The sequence below is a fragment of the Culex pipiens genome, chromosome 1 (genome assembly GCF_016801865.2).
Source record: "Culex pipiens pallens isolate TS chromosome 1, TS_CPP_V2, whole genome shotgun sequence".
Taxonomy (NCBI): domain Eukaryota; kingdom Metazoa; phylum Arthropoda; class Insecta; order Diptera; family Culicidae; genus Culex; species Culex pipiens.
Genome location: NC_068937.1, coordinates 133,215,055 through 133,221,054, shown reverse-complemented (window position 1 = coordinate 133,221,054; position 6,000 = coordinate 133,215,055).

Genomic DNA, 6,000 nt, shown 5'->3' with positions numbered 1-6,000 from the left:
TAAGCGCGAGAGGTCTATACTCTTGCAAAATAGTACCTTCCTCTCGTTTCTTTTCGAAAGAACTATCCGCATAATCTTTAACTTTGGGTGTAGCTTCAGTGGACCAGTGAAAACGCCGATTTTGGGCCCCGTTGAACAGGAAGATATCCCGATCATGGTGAAAACTTCCAACCGCTTCAAATCGGTTCGAGTTATTTTGAATTTTTCGCGTAAAAAAAAATCGCACAAAGCGGGGTTTTTCTGTAACAGATTTTGACCCGTCCTTAACTCTAGCGAAATGATTCATTAAAACGTTTCAAAATTTCAAAAATAAAGAATAACTGATTTGGGATTTGATTTTTTTTTTATTAAAGTTGAAAAAAAAAACTGAGAGTTTTTCGCTACTTTTTCGAAAAAGTATTATAACCTACAACTTTGCCCAAGAAACCAAATCAAACCGAATTTTTTTTCTCGAGATACAGATATTTGATTTTATATGACCAGCACGCAAAATTAGACCGAGCCACGTAGCCCAGTGGTAACGCTTCCGCCTAGTAAGCGGTAGATCGGGGTTCAAATCCCGGCTCGGACCAACACAACTGGTGATCTTTTCCCTTCTGGATTCGATTGCTTAGTAAAGGGAAGGTAGTGTATCATCACAAACTGGACCTTATCAAGACACCTTAGGAAGACAACCTCTGGAATGTTAACATTAACCTTAACATGTTAACATTAAGTTGATCAATAAACTGTCACTGAATTCGCTTTGTAAATGGCCGGCCCCGGGACTTACATAAAAATGACTTCTTTTGACATAGGAAATGCAGCATTGAAATGTCGACCAAAAAAATGAGGATCACCTAAATTTGATCAAACTGAAATTAGTTTTTTTTTTTGAAAAGATTGGAAATCGATAAGTTGTTTTCATGGAACATTTATTTATGTAATTTAAAGCTACAAGAAACTATCTAAATCCAGCTAACTAACCCATTCCTTAGCATTCTTCCAGTAAACGCCCCGTTTTATGCAACCAGCCGGCTTTCAAACCCGGTTCCGGTGACAAGTTTGATTTAGCTGAAACCTTCCCAGAAATGACAATCTATTCCTGTAGAGAGTGGGGATGCCAACGGCAGCCAGAGTTGACGTGGCAAACGGTGCAAAACAGGAGGCCGTCCCGCAGGAACCGTGGCCATTAATCAAATCAACACTCACGGTGGACTTGCATTTTCAATGAGCTGTAACCGGCTGAAGAGTCGGCCCTTACCATCTGTAAAAGTTGGTCCGGGAGGGCGACGCCGCGACATTCCGGACGTTAAATCGAGCGGTTCTGTAACGCTGTTTAGTGTGGAATGTTGGTTGATGGGGGCAGAACATGAACTGAATATCATAATAGGAGTTTTTTTTCCAATAAAATGTTGTGAGTTGTTCAAACTACAATGTCTTTACTGTATTTGTTTCATCCTAAGATCATTCCTCAGAAGAGGTGCCAACAATTAAAGAGGTGAAGATTGCTCCACTACACCCAGATAGTAAATAAATTCGACCGAGCAGCAGCAGTCAGAGAAGGCAGAAGAGCATGAAAGTCGTCACAGACAAATAATAACACAGATCATACACACTCGATTATGTCGGGGGTATTGTTGGGCTGCAAGAATGTGTGAGAAGCGATACAGATCTTCTCCGTTGAAAGGCAAACCCAGAGGAATCTCCCTCTCTCTCTCTTGCTTCCTTTTGTGTGAGATTTCCCAGTAAGGTTGCTGCTGTTGGTGTCAGAATATGGGGCGGCATTTGGTTGGGATTCGTGAGTGTGTGTGTGTGACCTCTTTTGTGAGGAGCAATGCTTCAGAGTGACAAGCTTTTTCTGCGAATCTTGAAGAATTGGCTTGATAGCAGGTGTACTCGTGCAAGCAGCTGTTGGGATTCATGGCAAACATTTTAAGACATTATTTTTCAATTAAAACTGTTTCCAAATAAAAACAAATATTACTTAAGTTCACCTTAAGATTCCAATGTTTGTATTACAACATGTAATTCTGAATTCAACCTGCAAAGTAAGAAATTACAACCAATTTTTGTTTTGTATTTTTAATAAATTTGTTTTCCAAAATCAAATTAAAACATTTTTTTTCTCACATTTGCGCTTCATCATCAAACTAAAAAATTTCGCTGTTCAAATTCAGTAAACTGGAAACAAAACTTTTTTTACGGAATCAAAAGCTTACGTCGAAACAAAGAAAAAAAAAAAACTCGCTGGCATTTCCGAACCTTTCACCATATTTCATCCTATTTGCGAATCCAACCAGAAATCGAAAAAGACAGCTCTTCGTTTGCTGTTTGCTGTACTGCCCAGCACCGTCGTCCCTTCAGATCTCGGTGGGGTCCAAAAAATGGTAAATATATGTAGTGTTACTCGTTCGTACTATTCGCTTTGCTAATAATCCTGCACCAAGTCCAACATATCCAACATTTTTCCGAGCAAATTTATTACACTCGCATCCGCCGCTCCCACAATAGACGTGTAAATCCTTTTCTTTGAGGAATAACGAAAGAAAAAAAAAACGTCCTCCCTCACCCTAAGCATTTTCCAGCGTTCATATTGTTACCGGGGGAGGAAGGTATCATTTCTTCTTTTGCGGCAAATATAAATTTTCCAATTTCGGTTCCAAAAAACGTATTTTCCCGTGTGTTTCGCTCCGCTGCCAGTGGAAATCCTCTTTTTTTCGAGCTTCACTCGTTGTTTTTTGGCTTTGTTTGCTGTTTGATTTGAGAAAAAGTTTAAAACTCAAAATATTCATTAATAATTCTTCAATTCTTCAATTCTTCAATTCTTCAATTCTTCAATTCTTCAATTCTTCAATTCTTCAATTCTTCAATTCTTCAATTCTTCAATTCTTCAATTCTTCAATTCTTCAATTCTTCAATTCTTCAATTCTTCAATTCTTCAATTCTTCAATTCTTCAATTCTTCAATTCTTCAATTCTTCAATTCTTCAATTCTTCAATTCTTCAATTCTTCAATTCTTCAATTCTTCAATTCTTCAATTCTTCAATTCTTCAACTCTTCAATTCTTCAATTCTTCAATTCTTCAATTCTTCAATTCTTATTTTTTTCTTTAAGATTTTATAGTTTCCAAGATTTCATGTTTTCATGTTAAGCCGTTGCAAATATTTTTTGAAGTTTTTGTCTTCAAATCGGTCCGAAAAATCAGGGGGCAAAAAAAAATATTTTTTTCAAAAAACTTCAAAATTTTAATGGAAAAAGAAGTCTAATGAACTAAAAATAATTTTAAATGCATTTTCCTACGTTAAAATCATATTCAGCATATTTGAGATCGATCAACAATATTTTTTTTGTGAAATTCCGTTGAACAGTGCTGCAAAACTAGAGCGTCCAATTTCCCGTCATGGGAAAAAAAATCCTGGGAATTCCCGGGATTTCCCGAAAAAATATTTCCCGTTTCCCGGGAAATTTGTAAATTTCCCGGGAATTCCCGAAATTCAAGCGGAAGTATACATTTTCTTAAATTTTTGGAAATATTTTTTGAAAATGCTCTGAAAAAATAATAAATGAACAAACTCAACATGATTTTGTTCAATTAAATGTATTGTTTGGTTTATATTTAATTAATCAGATTATCAGAAATTATGATATCAGACTTATTTCTGATAATAATAATTTTTGAAGCAACTGGGAATAGATCTTGCTTAATGAGTATTAAATTACTACAATAAGGTTAAAGGCAGATTGATGTTATTTCATCAAAACAAAATTAACTCCTTACCTCCAAATTAAAATTGAGATTTTTTTACGTTTTTTACCATGATCAAATGAGATGAAAATCGAATTTGTGCAAAAAGAATTAATTCAATTGGTTGAATACCTACACCCAGAACTGGGCATCGGCATACGAGAGGATAAAGAGCACGATTCGGTAGTAAAATGGTACTGTGTGCGGACGGAGAGGATAAATCCCGAAATTACCGAGATTACTTTACTCATGCATGGGTTCATCTTCAAAAAAAGTTCATCAATAAAAAAAAAATACCGGTACCGAGACTCGAACCCAAGACCATCGGCTTATTGAACCGTGCTTTTGCCGCATGGGCCACCATGGTTCGGTGACTAAGTGGCGGTCATTTGTCCATATAAGCCACTCAATAGGATGAACTGTTTCAATGAACGAATGAACACGCGAGAGGTCTTTACTCACGCAAAATAGCACTTTCCTCACGTTTCTTTTCGTGAGGACTATCCCCTCGTTCTTTAACTTTGGGTGTAGTACTAAAGAAATTACAATTTGAAGTAAAAGAATTATGGAGCATTGGTGCAACTACAGGTGTAAGAGGGTTAAATGTGAAAAAATAGAAGACTTTTTGTGGAATGATGTTAATTTATCGTATAATTTAAATCATGTTGCATAATATTACAAAAAAAATCCTTAAAAAATTACTTTCTATTGTTTGTTCTTTTGAGAACAAACAATATATTCAAAGCTTGCTTCAAATATTTGAAAACAATGAGTTGTTTGGAGTTAAACCAACACTAAAAAGCTTTAACATTTGTTCAAGAGCTGAAACTAGTATTTGTCATGAAAAACATAATTTCTACATGTTTTTTTTTTCGCATTTCAATAAACTGGTCACAGAGGCAAGTTTAAAAGTAATTTTATGATTGTGGATTATGGATTCATGTTACTCGCAGTTTAAACACATTGATAAAAAAATATTTCTCATCAAAAAATACCAAAATATATTTTCTTGCAGTTGAATGATTTTTTAACATGCAGGCAAGCTGTTAATTGATCTTCACACGTATTTAAACCATTAATGTTGATGTCCTATACAATTTTGTTGCATAATATTATTTAAAACCAAGATTATAACAATTTTCAATAAATTTAAAATTTCCCGGGAATTCTCGGGATTTCCCGGGAAATTGGCTGAAAATTTCCCGTTTCCCGGGAAATTTGTAACCCCGGATAATTGGACGCTCTATGCAAAACCCTTTTTTCGACATAAAAAAGTTTTTCGCCAATACTTTGGCAAAACATTTAAAAAAGGCATTTAAAAACATTTTTTTCATTCAAATGTTAAAACCATGGCTTGTTATTTCAATTATTATATTTTTTTATTTGTTTGCCCCCCCCCCCCCCTCTCGACTTTGGCCAGTGTCGAGGGACATAAACTTCAAAAAATATTTGCAACGGCCTTTCTTTTTTTTTAATTTTAACACTTTTAGGTGACCTCCGTCCATTGTCTTACACGGCCAAGAAGAATGAATTCCTTAGAAAACACACTCGGTGTGTGTGTCCGTTGAAAAGCGATTTGTCTGTTTCGCTTCGGCTGCCGCCGTATGTTCTTGTTGGCCTTCGGAAAGGCGGATTTCCGATTTTGATCGTAATCGTTGGCACTATTTGTATGAAAAATAGCCACATAATCCTTCGAGCACCTTTTCCGGTGTGCGAGTGATGGGTGTGCTGGGAGGGGGGGGGGACCTATTGTCGGCATTTGAAGATGGCAAACTGCCCACAATGGTTTACGTTTGTTGTCACCTTAGAATAAAATTGTTTTTAAGATTTGGGTTTTTGATTAACTTAATTTTTTTTTGTACCTTATGCAAAATGACTTAAAAAATTATAATTTTAATCTTCTTTATATTCAATCAAAATAGTTCCAAATACTGAATGATATTTTCATTGGACAAACATCACTTCAACCCAAAAATCCCATCAGCAGATTGCTGCTGCCTAGAAATGTCAATCACTTGATTGAAAAATAAAGTCAGAATGCCTTCTCGGAAGAACAAATCAGATTGACACTATTTCTCCAGCATGAAAGCTGTGGAAAACACATTTTCACCGATGAAAAAGAAGCTGTCACTCTTGCATCCATCAGAAAACATCATATTTTGGGCCTCGATGACGATTTCAATTATTAAAAAATGTCGAGTTTGAGACTTTCGTAAACTTTTTCTGTCATTTTCAATCCCAAATGGGATAGTGCCATTAATTCACAGTCAATT